General features: G+C 41.2%; 1 protein-coding gene across 1 annotated transcript in view; it reads left to right on the forward strand.

The window, feature by feature from the left end:
* Window positions 1-16,595, forward strand: part of STON2 (stonin 2) — a 58,606-nt gene that overhangs the window by 28,718 nt on the left and 13,293 nt on the right. The gene's annotated exons all lie outside the window — the stretch shown is intronic.

Here is a 16,595-nt window from a genome sequence, read left to right on the forward strand (position 1 = left end):
GCCCGCGCTGAGGCACCAGCGGCTGGCACCGCGAAACTAAAGTGATCTCAGCCCCGGGTGAGTGCAGCAAGGAGAGAATGCATTCATCTGAGCGGTCTGGATTTAGATTTTTGTATCGGTGGGAGGAGGAGCCTATCAACTTCACGTCGAAGAAAGGTTCAGCAGCAGCCGCGGCCGATGAGTGCCTGTGCGGGCGGAGGATGTGCTAGAGAGAGGGGAGACGGGAAGAATCGGCTCAGCCCACGAAGTCCAAGGGAACCTCTAACACGATACTACTGACTTGGGAAAGTGTTATTTCCAAGAAGAGTTTGATGCTGTGAACGCTGGTAGGATGAGGCAGAGGGTTGACTTTTGGTCCTCCGGTAACAAGTGATTAGAAAGGGGATTGATTGTACGTTGTATGTATACAGCTAAATCGGCATGTAATGTCCTCCTGTGCCTGCTGCACCGGTACAAATGCATCGTGTTTGAAAGCCGAGGAGGATGTGGGGGAGGAGGGCAGTTTGGTTCATGAACTTTTGTGGGAGGTTATTTCTTTTCTGATCACACGAAGGAAAAGTAGGCTGTTTCCTTGTTGATAAAAGCTTCTCTGTAGTATAAGAAGATAAACTGAAACATACAAAAAGAGCTAAATTAATTTTCTCCAAATATTGCTGAAGGGATAATGGAAATCTGTGTCTGTGCCCACTGAGGTGTTCAAGAAAGGGAAGGTTTGGAAGCAGGTTGCGCTGCGAGATTAACAGCTCTGAGCTGCTCTGTATAGAATTTCAGTGGGTGAGTGAGCAATTCAGATTTCGTCAAGTGCTGCATTGTTAGGGGACTTCAGTGTTTTGGCATTTGTTGAAAACAGAAGAAATGCATTGCCCTCGTGTACGCAGGAAATAAGGAGCTCGATTTACACATAAGCGTACATTTGGACCTGAGTTATTAAGTGCAAAAAAGCAAAATTCAGCTAAATATGTTGTGATTTGCAAGAAAGGATAATTTGATGTAACCCTTTTTTTCCTTCCTCTGTTATTTTTAACAGCAGTTTGTAGTGCAGTATCATTATGTGTAGGAGCATCTATGTCTGAGCACTTTGAGATCAGGTTGTGTGAGGACATTCTCACAGCTGTGATTATATTTGGCCTCCTGAATACTGGCCTGTCTTTGTAACTTTTACTTTCTGTTCCTTACAGCCAATTGCAAAATGCTCAATTTGACATCAGCTCTCCAACTTAATCTAGTTACATTAATGTTTTTCTGTGAGAGAGCAGCACTAAAATTCATTCAGCTATTTCTAAACTCATCATGCAACAGGGGAGTGAGATGTGGAGGTACTTAAATAACCGCTGATACATCTTTTCCCATGCAGATTAAAAGGTCAGAAAGCTTTGAAGCAGTCATGTAGCTGGAGCTTCTGTGTATCACAAACCGTAGCACATCCCTGACTTAGTTCCTGTGAGAACTAGAACAATCTTACCTGCCTAAAGCACTCCCATGACGTGGGACTTAACTGCACAGTTTTTGGTAAATCAGTTCAATGGTTGATTGCTCTGCATCTCAATTTCTCCATGTTGCCTTCTAACTATCACATGTCACTTTCTAAATCACAGCAATTTTTCTTTTATAATTTTCTGTGTAGGTGCTTACAGACTGATTGTTCCTGAATCTCCTGCGGAGCAGATTAAATAGATTGAGTTTTTGTCTTTTGCTATGTGGTAGGGTTTTTATTCCTTTATAATTGTTGCTGATCTTTTCAGAAACAACCTCAGTTTTTCTACATCCCTAATTTTCTAAATCCCTGGACAAAAGATCAGGTCATAGTGGTTCACCAGGAACCAAGCCACACTTCCCTTCTGCTTCGTGTTTCTCGCTTCCTAAATCCTAATAGTACATCAGTTCTTTTAGCCTCAGGATTACACCAGAGGTGATAGTCATCCAAATTTTTCCAGAATCACTGCTTCTCAAGGGGCCCTCCATCCCATAATGCTGTCCTTCTCTCTGACCCTCCTTACCAGCGTGAAATCCATGCACATTATCCCTAAGTACATACCACTGCATACACCATTCACGGTAAAACACACTTACAGAAGACAGTAAATGAGATGTACAAACTTACTTCCATGTAAAAGTGGCCCCCACTGGCTCAGTGTAGCAAGCAAGGCTCCCCTTTGTCTCTTTATCAAAATCGCTGCTTGCGGAAGGAATACAGGAGTTCTGCTTTACATCTCTTTTATCTGTGGGCTGGTGCAGAGTGCAGGCAGCCTAACCAGCTAGGAGTGTCTTCACTGAGTAGTGAAATCTGCTTGGCATCTGGCCATCCACGGGCAGGCATGGCGAGTCCCTTTCCAGGTGGTCTCTTGCTAGGAAATGAATGAAGCAATGGAGATGAAAAGAATCAACCTGAATGTCCTCCTTCCCAGATTTAAGCCAAACTCCAGAGCTTTTCTGAAGCTGGAAGCTGTTCAGTTGAGCTTAGTTTATTGTCTGTTTTGCAGCTGCCTCAGCATGTACAGGTTCCAGCTGGGACCAACAGAGAATCACTGAAATGTTGTCAGGAATGCTGATCCAGGAGGCTTTCTGTCCTAACCTGAAGTTCAGATACTGTCATGAGAGCTCCTGTTCTCAAGAGGTTGTCAGTCTGATTTGTAGGCCAGAAAGAAGAAACACTCCAGACTTTGGTGTACTTATATGAATGTAGTTTACAAACTGTTGGAGTAGGCAGCTGCTGCAGGCAGGATCCTTGTTCATCCAACCAAATCAAAGTAAGGTTGCTTTTGGCTGAAAAGGGAATTGATTTGTCTGCTGGATGTTGTTACCTCCATTTCTGTACCTGGGCATTACAGTGAATAAGAAGTAAGAGGGTAACCACTGATGGTTTTGCTTGCTTTTTTTTTTTTCCCCATCAAAGATCATTTAAAAAAAAAGCCTTGCCTATCACAAAAACAACCATAAATTTTCAGTTTGGATAGTGAGTCTTATGTATGGACTATATAAATCTGCATACTCTAGAGCTGCATGTACACGGAGAGACTTGATGCTGAGAGCCGAAACTTAGTTAAAGCATACAGGATTCCAGTAACTGCCCTCTGGTTAACTCTACCCTGGATTTACAGAGGATAATGCCACCAGTGCTATCTATATTTTTTGTACTCGGGAAGTGTTTGCCACTTCCATTAAATAACTTTCTTATGGTTCACCCTGTAGCGTGCTGTGCAGGAGAAAGAGAGAAAATACGCAGGTTTAGTTCTTGCTGTATGTTAAAGTTGCAAAACCACCACTGGGGTCTGGATCAGCCAGAGCTTCACGAAAACGACGACAGCCCGGGACATCCCGTGGTTTCTCCACTATTTCTGGTGGGCCCAGAAGGATGCCAGTTGCGGGCACGCTATGTTTTTAATCTGTTTGGTACTTGTTAGTTTGTCCAGTAGTTAGCGGCAAGGCTTGGCTGTACAAGCAAATGCTGCGGTGGAGGGTGAAAACTCACCTGCACCCACCGCACCAACTGCGCGCCCCGAGCCTGCCGGCTCCGCTGCCTTCCCGCCCGGGGGAGAGCCCGTTTCTCCCCAGCACAGCCATCCTGCCTCCTTCCCCTCGCTGGCGGAGGGCAGGCAGGGGTTAACACTTCCTCCCCACGGTAATGCCTGCGCACAGCCCGGCCGGGCGGTGGGGCAGCCCCCGGGCCGGGGGCCCTGCCAGTGCCTGTCCCCCGCTGCTATAGCAACCCTTTGGGAATGCCGCTGTCTCGGCCATCCCTGCCTCCACTCAGAAACGCCGGCCTCGCAGACAGTTTCATTGTCTGCCGGACAGTTGTCTTTCCATCAGCTTCCAGCGAAGCGGCCTCTTCCTGAAGACAAAAGGCCCGGCACAAAGAAGAGACTGAACAGGGCTAGAAGTTTAAAGGGGGAAAAAATCCCCTCCTTTATTTATGTTTTAACTGTAGAGGAGAGAGAAGAAAAATCATTCTGGCTTCTGCTAAATGATAGTTCATGAAGGAGGAGAGGGGGCATAATTAGGTTTTGCTGGGATTCGGTAATTGCTTCCTGATGCCTCATGAAACTATTTACAGGGAGACTGGCTCACCCACAGGGCTGCGGCACAGTTTTTACCCCGGCATAGTCAGGCTGCTGCCATCTGACAGCTCAGATCCTATAATAAGGGTTGGGTTTCAGTTTGCTTAATGGGTGAACCAAATGGGTGAACCATTTTTCATATCCCATATCATCAGCAGAGTTGACCCCAAGGAACAGTTTTGTTCAGATCCAGCTCAAGAGAGCTCAGGCGCAGATTTTGCCACGTGTCAAGTAGATGTCTTGTTTTCTAGGGTTGCCCCCTTATGTTGTGGTGCACGGATGATGGGGAATTTAGGGAGGAGAATACTGCTGAGTTTAGTAAATACAGGATTTAATCTTGCAATCTGTCAGCATTTCTAGAACATTAAAATTCTTACTGAAATAAACTCACTCCCTTACAGTACAATCTCTTTCCTTATACTAAGCAGAAACACACTTTCAATAAGCCAGAGCAAGGGCAGACTTTTCCTTCATGACTTCAAGTGCTCATATGTATGCTCCTTAACAAATCCTACAAGAAATGCCACTTCATGTGAGATGTTCAATTCAAAGCTTTCAGTAAGGTGTGTGTCCTTGTCCACATGACTGGGCTTTTTGTTTCTACCATTTGACCTTGACATAACATAAATGAACGGTACAAACCTGCAAACTGGGGAGATGCCTCACAAAGATCAGATTACATCATGTTCCTAGGCCACTTCAGATATTTCTTCTAGACTTGTCAACCTAGTAGAAGTCCACTGACGATACATTTTCATCTGACATCTATTTCTGACATTTTATGTAAGTACTTTACCCACTGTACCCAAGCATATCAGTGGGAAAAAAAAATTTCCTCCAGCCCCCATTTCCACAATGTACTGAAACAATTCTGCAACATTATTTCAAGAAGAAAAAAAATCTCTTTTCCTAGGAAATGAACAGCGTATTTCTTGAAATATTAGAATATAATGCTTACTAGTGAACTGAGGCAGTCATTCTTGTCCAGAGCAGTGTTGCTCTTAGGCAACTTCTGTCAAATCTCCTCCACTGGTCAGTGCACTGTGTAATAAAATACTGCTTTAGGGTACTTTAATAACCTGTTAAGCATTGTTGCCCATTCATTTCTGGAATGTCCATTTGATCTGTTTATGGGAATACATTAATAATTATTTTTTTATTTTATAGTCTGCATATCTTTCTTTTTCAAGCTCAGTGAAGCCTGATATCTTCTTGTCCCATGTTCCTTGTTTCTTTAATCCCTGTTGATTCCTTTGGACAGATCTTGGTTCTTTCAGGGCTCTTCTGCAAAAACTCACATGGCCCTTCAGAAAGCCATGCTTTGTTTACAGGGCACAGCAGCTGTGGGGCCCCTGTTGTTTTCCTTCACATCGGTCACATTCTGTGCTCAGCTCTTGTCTCTCAGCTGCCACCAAACTAGCTACACAGTTTGGTGATACAGGCAGTAAGGTTTCCTATCGCACTGTCCATCTTCTGTGGGTTTTTTTTCCTAATCTTGTGCTGCCCCTGAAGACCTGTTAGGTCTCATCCACATTTCATGAATGCAGAAGTTTATTTCTACTTAGCTTTCTATGGTGTATTTTGTACAGGGATTGCCCTGACACTATCAGAGCCCTGTCCCATCCAGTCCCTGTACCCTGCCTAATTACTAGTAACTGCTACCCCAGGACAGAAATTTTTAGGATTCGTTGTTAATCACCTTTAAAACTGACAACTTTCTTCTGTGTGTGTGTGTATATACACACATACATGGCAAGGGGCTCACTCACTGAGATGGCTTACATTTGGGGTCTCTTCTTTACTTCTCCACAGGATTATTTTAATGTTTTCCACTCCTTGTTTCTATCTTACAAAGAAAAAGAGATGACTTGGCAAAGCCAGTAGATTAATTCCTTCCCCTCTCCAACTCCATCAAAAGACTGGGGAGCATCGTTTGGGGAAGAAAGAGGACACAGTTAAGACTAGGCAGTGATGGGGGGAGTTAAAACATAACAGTAAGAAAAGAAATCAGTGTGGCTGAGAAGTTACGCAGGAGTAGCATAAGGGAATTTGGGTCCTGTATAGCCTGTATTTTGCTCCCAGGCAAGATGCCTGCTAGAGATGGAAGATGGGAAGTTAGAATTTGTGCAGAGAGGAAGTACAGGTTTCCTCTTCGCTTCTCACAACAGAGTGCTGGTGATAACATCCTGAGTTACTTCTTTCCATTCTTCATGCGTGGATCTCTTTTGGTCAAACTCTCACATTTAACAGTGAGGCCTGTGCCTTTCTGTTCATTGTAATCACACCATCATGGCCCAAGGGAGAGAGGAAGAAAAGGCTTGTTGGATCATTTCTGTTTGACTGCTTCTGTGGAGTGACCCTGAATAATCCTGTGTACCATGGTGACTCCACACACACATACAAAAAGGAAAAACAAAACTCCAAATGACATGAGATAGATAACAGCGCAATATTTGGTTCTCTTGATTTCCTGCAATTGTGAATAGTTGCACAACAGCTGGGTTTTTATGGTGGGAGCCTGGGCTCAAGGAAAGGCTGTGCCAGGGGAGTCCCAGACCTGGGATGGATGAGTGTGGAAAGGGAGGAATAGTCTCATCAATCAGAGCAATATGTTGTAAAACAAGCCATTCCCTCATAACAGCCTCCTGGGCTGGTCAGCGGGTGCCTTGAGGTTGGAGATGAGGTGCTGATAGCACCATGGGATGATAACAAGACTCTCAGACTGGGTCAGAGGGCCATATAGCAGGAGCAGTTAACTAAAATGTTTTTTTATGAACATGCTGACAGATTTTCTGTCTTATGCCACCCTTGGGAGTCCTTTTGTTATATGCATATGAAGGGTGAGCTGGGTCAGATCTGTTAGTTACCAAAGTTGACTGAAGTTGTTAATAGTACAGTTGTGCTAGTCAGACTGACAGGGCAGGCACGAACTCTGCCCATACAGCCGTGCTTTTAGAAACAGTCTTCAAGGCAGCCCTTGTAACATCACTATAGTTTTCCTGGATGGGCAAAAGCTGAGATCAGTGTTACCATAAAGGAGGCTGAAGTTAGGTTATCGCCAGTGGGAATATTTCTTCTTACTGTCCTGTCTACCTAAACCATCTTACTCAGCATGTACCCAAACCACATCTTTAAAGGCCTCAAGAGGTGAAAAACAGTAATGCAGCACCCTGACTCAACTCTGCAACCACTTTAACAACAGTGTAATATGAATTTTGAAGACAAAGTTTATTTCCAGAATAAAGTGTTGCCCAGCTGACTGTAGCATGCATGTTCAATATCTGTTGGAGCGAGTTTGCTTTCCAAGGTCTTGGTAGCTGCTTGGAAACTACAGAGTTTCTCTCAGTATTTTTACTCAATGCAAAGCTTTTCTTGTTTGGGATCTCTGAGCAACTTACTTTTGGCATCCCAATTTCTACCTAAGAAAATATTTAGATCTTTCAGGTTCACAGTTAAAATAGCAAGTATATCTATCATCAGGTTTGCCCCCAATTAATATCAGGCCAGCCTTGGCAGAGGGAACAAGGGCCATACACTCTCTCTCTTTAGAAAAAACAGTATTTGTCATACTTAGATCTCAGGCAAGAGAGTATTGCTGACTGGTACTACAGGCCTTTTTGGCTTACCTCCAGTATTTTTGATGGAATACTTGCATGTAAATAATGTGGATAGTGCTCTGTTTCTCACTGCGTGGGATGACCAAACGATAAGCAGCAAATGCCCAGCATGTTTCCTTGCAGTTCACAGCTAGCCCTGAACTTAAGCATCCAATATTAGGTGTTTACTGCAGCTTCTCCACCTTTATATTTGTTCTCATCCAGGTAGATCTACTTGCAAGCAGCCAGTGCACAAGGAAATTCATTGACACACGTGTTATGTTTTGCTCAGACAAGGGCCAGAGCTTCTACTCTCTCCAATTATTTTGTTCCCTACAGGAGCTTCCTTGTTTATTCCATTTATCCTGCATGGTCCCCAGAAAGCCCACAAGCTTTCACATGGTTTATGATCGCCTATTCATCAAACACACTTGACAAATTAACACTTTCTGTTACATCAGTATTTTTGCTTTGCTACAGAGAGACAACTTGCTGAGCAGAGTGCATAAATTACTAGCTGAAGGTCACTTAGACAATGACACAGTTCGGATTAGCACCTAAGCTTTTTGCAGCCCATTTCTATGTCATATCATTTGCATCATGCTCCTTCTCAAGCACCTGTAATTATCATTATTTGCTGAAGGTGGGGGTATTGCCTTGTCAGGTGCATCCTCGGTGATACCCCAATTGGTCAGGCATTACATGTAGATAAGGATGTCTTTTCTGTTTTCTTACATTATTTTCATTAGTCTCTTTCAGTTCTTTATGTTATGTGTCAAAAATCCCTCCAGGAATTAAAAAAAAAATTCACCTACACATGGCTTTGTTAAAGCTCCTCTCACTTTTGCATTGAGCACCTCACCTGTTAATTCATAAAATTTCACTATAGACTGGTGCTCCCATATGGTTTGAGTTAAGAAGGACTGGCCAAACAGGCTACCCTCACTATATAGTTACATGGTCTTCTCTGCACTTTAAACAGCCCTACATGAGAAACTGGGAAGTGGATCTTTGGGTTTTTTGAAATGAAAGCAGTGGCATAACTTGTAAATCATTTTGATATTGGTCAGGGTAAAGTAGTGTATAAATATGAGATTACCTCTTGCCCGGATAACCTGAGATATGCAGACAAATCTAGCAGACAGGATGTGAGCTGCTGACTTGATACGATATAAAACTTGATCCTGGGAAATGCCTTGGGTGCCGGAATGAGGAAGTTAGTGCTACTATTTTTAAATGTAGTGGGGAGCCAGAAGTGTGGCGATAGTGCATTTTGAAGATGTGAAATAACAGATGTCTTGGTTTTTCTCCTCCTTTCCCCATCACTTTTTTCTCTGCAGTATGGAAGTTTAATTTTTTCTCTATCAGTATAATTTTAATTTTGTACCTTTTTATGTCAGTCACCAAGCAAAACACATTCCTTCTTTCCCTGATACACCTTGTCCTGTCTCTTTCTAAATAAAGTGCTGAGATGGACATCGGTGTTTATTTCTGTAAGCAGTGAATTAAGCACTGGTGCAGGCTTATTTAACATCCCTATGTACTTATGTGTCTTTTTTTGCTATGGAATCAGTGCAAGACTGAGCGGATGTGATGTTGGCTTCTGTCAGGCAGGAACTAGGAACATGCCAATCTAGAAACTGGTGATCAGCTAGTTATTTTGTACTGACTACCAAGTTGTCATCAGCTAGTGTTACCAGTTATGGTCACTACCAGTACAGTTTCTAACTGATGGACTGGCAATAGCAAACCCAGAGCATTTTAACGCACATGATGGTCTCCTGCCTTCAATTTTCAAGGATATGGCTGTGAGAACATTTCTCACATTTATTCAACAGAGTCAGACCCCCATGCTTATGCAGTATTGGAGCTGCATTTTGGATCCATAACTTGATGCATGAGACCAGAGTGTATTGGTTTGCAGTCAGAGGGTATGCTGCTTAATGGGACCCCAAATTCTGAGAGAATCCAGTAGCTGGCACGTTTCCACCTGCAGTCTGGCACTGCGAATGTCAGACTTATTCTACAAGGTACTATCTCAAACACTTAAGACAAAACTTAAGAGGTCTGTAAACCTCAGTATTTTGTTACCAGCCCATCGTATATTGCTTGTAAAATTACAGCATAATGAAGTAGCATGTTATCTTGTGTATAAGACATTTATGTAACTGCTCTTTGCAAAAGAGAGCTTGTTCAATGGATCCTAGTATCGGCTCCTTCAAGATGGAGTGGGATTGTCTTTGCATTTGTAGGATTGACTGCAGATGTACTCTGCTTGCCAAACATCATTAACTTCTGAAACATCCTGGGCTAGCAGGAGCATTTTGCTTTCCTTATTGGCTCTCAGAGCATTTCTTCATGAACTCCATGGTCTCATCTCAGTGTCAGTTCCACTACTGAAGGATATGCTGTATGTACTGCTGATTAAAATCAGAGAGAGAAGCAGACATCTGGATAGAAGCAAAGTCCAAAGTACATTCAGAGGCAAACTAACCTAGTTTCTCTTTGCCAACATACTTTTTCAAAGTACATTTCAGGAACTGCTTTTGAAAAATGCCATATGCATGTCTTCCATTGTCTTCATTTGCTCCTTGTTCTTTTGGATGAAAGATGAAGCAGAAGGATTCATTCTTCTCCAGAGAACCTGTCATTCTTTCATTGATCCCTCTGCTAGAACAGGTTCAGCTTTGTATTTCCCAGCTCTCCTCTGTCCCCTCACACACAGGCTTTGTCTAGCCTAGCCAAACTGCCTAAGTACTCCAGTGGTAGTAATAATGACTAAGGCTAGGGTGTAGTCATAGTCTTGGTAAGCTCTGGACTGAGCACACCTTGCTGAGAAAAAAGTTAGATGACACAGTGGTAAAGATATGTCAGTTGTATCTATCCTATATCTTCAGGGATGGCTATGTAATGAATCACGTAGGTCTGCTTAGTTGCTAAAATATTTACTTTATTACTTTATTATGTTTGTTTAATAGAAATAAGTTCTGAGGAAAAACAGCCAGGTTCTAATGCTTTCTCCACCACTTATGTGAGATCTGTTCACAACTTGGCCAAAATTATTCTTAATTATAAAACAATAGTATTATGTCACATATATATTGTGAATTATTCGGACAGGCATAGTCTTGTCTAATTCTTGTAAAAATCTTGGAAGACTTCTTCTAATTGTATCAGTCTTAATGTACCACCTTCTGGCCAGCTAATGAAAGCACAGGAAAAACACGTGCTTTCTGGATCTGTGGCTCTCAAATGGGTTTAAATCAAAAAGCCTTCTTTCCTGTAATCGATTTGGGACCCATTCACTACCTTTTTTTAATATGTAGGGGAAGTACTGCATTTTTTGTAAGTATGTTACAAGAACAAAACATATTTACTTCAATTTCTTTTTAAAGTAGCCTTCTTTACTAAAAAAAAAAAAAACAAAACCCAAAAAACAACAAACCAGGTTTAAGTGGTAAACAGTGCTTTTTCCTTAGAGTACCTAATGTCTCCTAGCAATAGCTAGGAGAATTTTATTCCCTTTTAAAGTTCCTTATTGCCTTTAACTTACTGCCCCGTAATTCCTACCTGATGTGAAGATCTAACAGTTTCTTCCACACACCAACAACCTTGTCCATGACTTGCATGAACTATGTCTAATTTGGAATCTACTCTTCAGATGCTAAATTGGTGTCAATTGGAGACCCAGGCGTAAAGGCACACAATAGTAGATATTTCAAAGTCATATATCTTTCTTTGCTGCACAGTTTTGGTGATATCTGGATAGGTTCTGTGTTTGTTCTTGACTGTAATTCTGTCTAAGAGTATTAGTACACTAACTTCTAAGTATTTACAGTCTGGAACCTAAGCAATATATTTAGAAAGCACATTTTCTGAATATGGATATCTGCTGTAGGAATCTAATTTACTAGTTTTGTGCATGAGGTGTGTTACAGATGCTTGGTTTTGTTTTGAGACTAGCCAGATCCATTTTGATTGCCCGGTCTACTGCACAGTACAGACTGCAGAACATGTAAGAAACTTCTACAAAACTAGTTACAGCTGAGAGCAGACGGTGTAGCTGAGATCTGTACAAGGAAAAGGGGAGTTAACTGTACATAGATTATGAATTGCTGAAATATTGTTTCAGTTATTCCATACCACATCTGAAATATTTTTGTCAAGAGCCAGAGTTTTAACTGCTTAACAAATGTAACACAATAAAAATATTAATCCTGCAGGAAGGTTTAAGTTGCAAACTAATTTTGTGATCTTGAACATTTTCTTTACTCAAGGAATAATGACAGGTCTCTGATTGAATTTCAGTCTTTAATTAGTTTCTCCAGCTGAATATAGATAAACAGGGGAGAGGAAAACAGGGGAGACAAAAAAAGACACTTAAATAACATCCTGTGTAACTGGTTACAATGAGACCTCCATCTGCAACTACCACTTCTTATGGGTATTCTGATAACAGTTTCTTAATGGTTAGGTCAGGCTCAGTTGTTGGGAACATGTTCTCTTCCCTCTCCAAGCAGCAAGAGTCAGCATGAGTGAAGGAGACAGAAGGCAAATAATTCGGGGCAATGAAGCACAGCAAGCACAAGAAATGTGGTAGTCCTACCTTCCCACAAATACATATGCTTGTGTAGATACAGAATAATAAGAAAATATCAAAACATCAATGAACAAAGTTCACCAAAACTTCTAGTCCTTTAAGATGGACATGGAGGACAGTCCTTTTCAGCAGTTTTCTTGCAGTGTGAACAACTGCAATCTAGCTATGAGAGACTGAGTCATCATTTGCTTGTATTCCATCTTCAGTTTAGTATCTGCATGATGGCTTACATTTAAAATGAAATATAGCAGTTTTTACAAAGATTAGAGACTCATGGGGATAAATTAATTGAATGTAGATTAAAGTCATTGTGTTTTAAATAGAGCTGGAAGCTCTGTGATACAACTTCTTTGTAACTTCAGATGATTTAACTTCTTTTGACAATTAAACTTCTTCTGGGACTTGTGATGAATTTGCAATAGTTAGCCAAGCAACAGGCATGATATATAAGTAGTTATTAACCCACTGCTGGGAATAGACTATGTAGTACTGCAGATTTGAGATAAAACTACACTAGGCTTAATCAGGCTGCTGATTTACATGACCTAAATTTAGACACCCAGGTTCAAAGAGATGTAGTGATAGAGTATGAAAGTGTATGATGAACTGAAAAGTTGTCTAAGGATGCATCCATTCAATATGATCTGAGAAGCCTGTCAAGTGGGAGGAGAAGGAATAAAAAGGGGAACCACAGAGATCAGGTCTGTGACTTGTCTTTCATCTTGCACCTTCTCCTGCTGGTTACTTAGTCTGTGATGATTTTGAAAACTCTCTTAGCTGTGCCATAAAGTGTGAAGTTAAAACCATAACTTTTGTATTAACAGTTCAACATGCTGGAAAACTAGATTGCTGTTAAATTTTTGTATGTGGTGTGTTCAGCAGCAGGAGCAGAGGGCAAGGACTGTGTGAGCAGCATCTCCTCCACACATCACGATCTTGCAGAGACACTCAAAATCTGCAGGAATGGTTGCAAACCTGTGTCCCACCCTGTTGGGTGTTGGTGGTCAAAGGGTTTGGGGTTTTTCAGCCCCTCACCATAATCCTCTTGCAAGGAGGCATGGTGACCACCTCTTCTTCTGTCTCTAAAGTTTATTCTGAAGCTCATGGAAAGTGTCCTGTAGACTGGGAGAGGACATTTCTAGGTATTCCCTTAATGTTGCCATGATAGCCTAGGTACCCAGACAGCACATGGTAATTGTTACCCTCACAGGGATATCCTCTGTGCAAAATAAGCAGGTAGTAACTTCCCATTGACGAGAAGTCTTTTGTGCTTTGAGTTGCAGATTCTTGCAATTGATTTCTGAGGGACTCATGTTGGCTACATCAAGGAAGTGAGTACCCCATGGGAAAGCATGTGTGACCATGTTAACAGTGTGACTGTACTACAGACTAAAGTGTAAAGTTGAGCTGTCTGAATTAAAAGTAAATTAATAATTAATTAAAAATTAATATTTTCAGGGAACAGAAAGAGTCACACCATGAAGATTTTGAGCTAATTTCTCTCAAGAAGCAAAAGCACACAAGTACTGAGAAATTTGAGAATCCAGGCTTTTGTTCAGATCCATTTCTTAAAGTTATCTGCCTTTCTTTTTGAAAGGTATGTAACACTCTCAGATCTTCCTGCTTCTGTGGCACAATTTTGGTCATGAACAGTTTGCAGTATCAGTGTCCTTTAGCAGCTGGATGGCTGCCTTTTCCCCCAGACAGAAGTAACGTGACACTACCTGGTGGTTTTGGCCAAAATTGTTTAAATAGAAAAATGGAAAGGTGACACAACAAAGAACCAAAGACTTCCTTCTTTGTAGTGAGTCACAAGAAGCTGATCACAGTGAGATGCTCTACATCCATTGTAACAATGCTGTTTTCCAGTTTATTCTACTGAAATAATTAACCATTTTGTTACTGAACACTTGCAAAGCCAACAAAACATTAAGAGGCTTGTGGACCAAAAAAACCTTTACAGTGCAGGTTGGCATTTTATCGTTCACTGGGGACTTAAGTTTCCAAATTATTTAATGGCTTGGTAATGATATTCAGGCATGTACGGTATGGCCAGTGCTGGTTGCAGGCACCACTTATGTGGGAGAATGAATGCAGAGATGCATAGTTGTGTGGGCAGCCTGAGGCTGCTTGCCCTAGAGCTCACATGTTGCTGGTGTCACTGGGAAAGTAGACATAGCTACTGTCCCCTTCACCTCCTTGGTAAATCTGATCCTGTGTTTTGTAGCTGGCTGGAGCAACCTGTCAGCTTGGAATCTGGCAAGGTCAGACAATTAAAAGATATTTTAATTTTACAAAGTAAACACCTATCAGAGTCATTTGCTTAGGAAAGCTAAGTTGGTCAAGAAGGGAAAAACAAGTGCTTTGTTTTGATGCCCCTTCCTTTTTTTATGCAGATCTAGTCTTTCTCAGTCAGGAGTCACTCTGGGTTGAAGACTGCACCCCATCAGCAAGCTATTGTCTTGTTTTATTTTGTTGGAAGGAATTTTGAAAACAGTTATGAAAGCAAGAAGTTCAGCTAGGGAATAGCCTTCTTAAGTGTCCACTCCTAGACCTACTGGGGTGCTGCCAAATTGAAGGACATTCACATTTTAAACTTTTATCACCCATATTCAGGAACTTGTCAAAAGTCAAGAAGGGAAAAATCTGAATTGTCTAAGCCATCCAATGATGTCAAGATTTTTCACCATGCTGTGTTTGCCTTTGCAGCAGAGGTTCCAATATTTCTCTTGAGATACACACACTATTTCATCTAGTTCTCAGGAACTTTCTTTGGATGCTTAGCTGTATTAGCATATTGTTATTTTTATCCTCCCTGCTAAAGGACTACAGACAAAGCTAAAAACCCTGTTTTTTCTAGAATCACCTCTGTGTTCTTCAAATATTTGTAAACCCATCCATATGTTTCTTTGGCAGCAGAAGAATGTACTTTTGATTTTAGTTTGCAAATGAAAGATTATTTCACTTTCCAGATTTGACACTTCCACATACTAAAGCATATAACAGTTTAATGATTTTTTTTTCTATAAAGTTGTACAAATGATTACATATATGAAACCATCTTCTCTTAATGCTTTCTGCTGTATTTCTGGGCATATGGATCAAAAAAGCAATTAATTTTGTAAAACTTGTTCAGTTTAGAAATTTTTCAGGTGATTTCTGTGTGGTTTTCACTTGGACTCTCAGAGGAGTCTTCTCATCTGCATCTCTCAAGCTTACCAGAGATGTTAATACATTTGTGAAATCACATTTAGTTTCTGCAATTCAAAAACTAAGATACAGGAAAGGAGAAAACTATAACTGCGGGCAGGGAAGAGGTGGTCCACTCTTAAGAAACCCTGATCTTAAGAATCCCTGAACACAGGACTTTTAGAAGTCCTAAAAGAAATGGGGAATGTTTTCCCAGAAATACCATAAAGACAGAAACTCTTAATACATCTTTTTATTGTCTTTGCTTTACTTCAAAGGATTACATAGTTGCTGACCCAAGCACTGGAAAAGCAGAGACAACATAGAAGTGACTGTTGTGAACCTGAGGATCGGAACAACATTGGTTTATTCTTGATGGTTTTTTCATTACTTTCTTGCTTAGGGTGTGGTTGTGGATGATAATCAGTTGGTTTGGTTCCCCCCCCCAAATTTAACAGACAAAGGACCTATCACTGTACCCAGTGGTCCAAGGAGTAGCAAGGACCGCAGAGAGGCATTGTGCAAAGATGGGAGTGAAATGGCAGGGTAGAGAAGAAAATCTGAGAAATTGAGATAGTGCCACTTCTTTTCAAATATGCTTTGAAATGCATGGATAGTCTGTAGAAGCTGTCCTTGTTATTTCTTTGTTATTATTGTGGCTTTAAAAACGAATTGGTACCATTCTGCTTCATATATAATTCTCAATTATAATAACCCTTAGAACTTGCATGATACGTTTTGTCCTTGGATCGAAAGGTTGGGTGAACTTAAGCTAATGGCAGAACATTGGCTGACATGAATATTCCTGATTTCATATTCTAAATGGTAACTGGAGTGAATAGACAAATTGTTGTGGTTGAGGCAGAATTGAAATCAAGCTCATCTTTTTTTTGAGAACTGGTGGAAATTTAAATGACTTAAATTGCTGTTGTGGCTAATATGCTCACAACACAGGTATACAGCCATACCAGAGTGCTACATTTTACACTCACTTTTCTACTTCTACTGAAGAACAGTGACCTGTGTAAAACATGACGTCTATATATCAGAAGGAAAAGGCACAAATGCTAGCGCTGCTGTACCATATGTAGAGCAAACCCATGGTGCAGCTGCAGAGTATAATTTCATGCTGGCTGCTCATTTTGAGGAGCACTG

Source organism: Athene cunicularia, assembly GCF_003259725.1.
Source record: "Athene cunicularia isolate RWA chromosome 5 unlocalized genomic scaffold, athCun1 chr5_part1, whole genome shotgun sequence".
NCBI classification, from domain to species: Eukaryota; Metazoa; Chordata; class Aves; order Strigiformes; family Strigidae; genus Athene; species Athene cunicularia.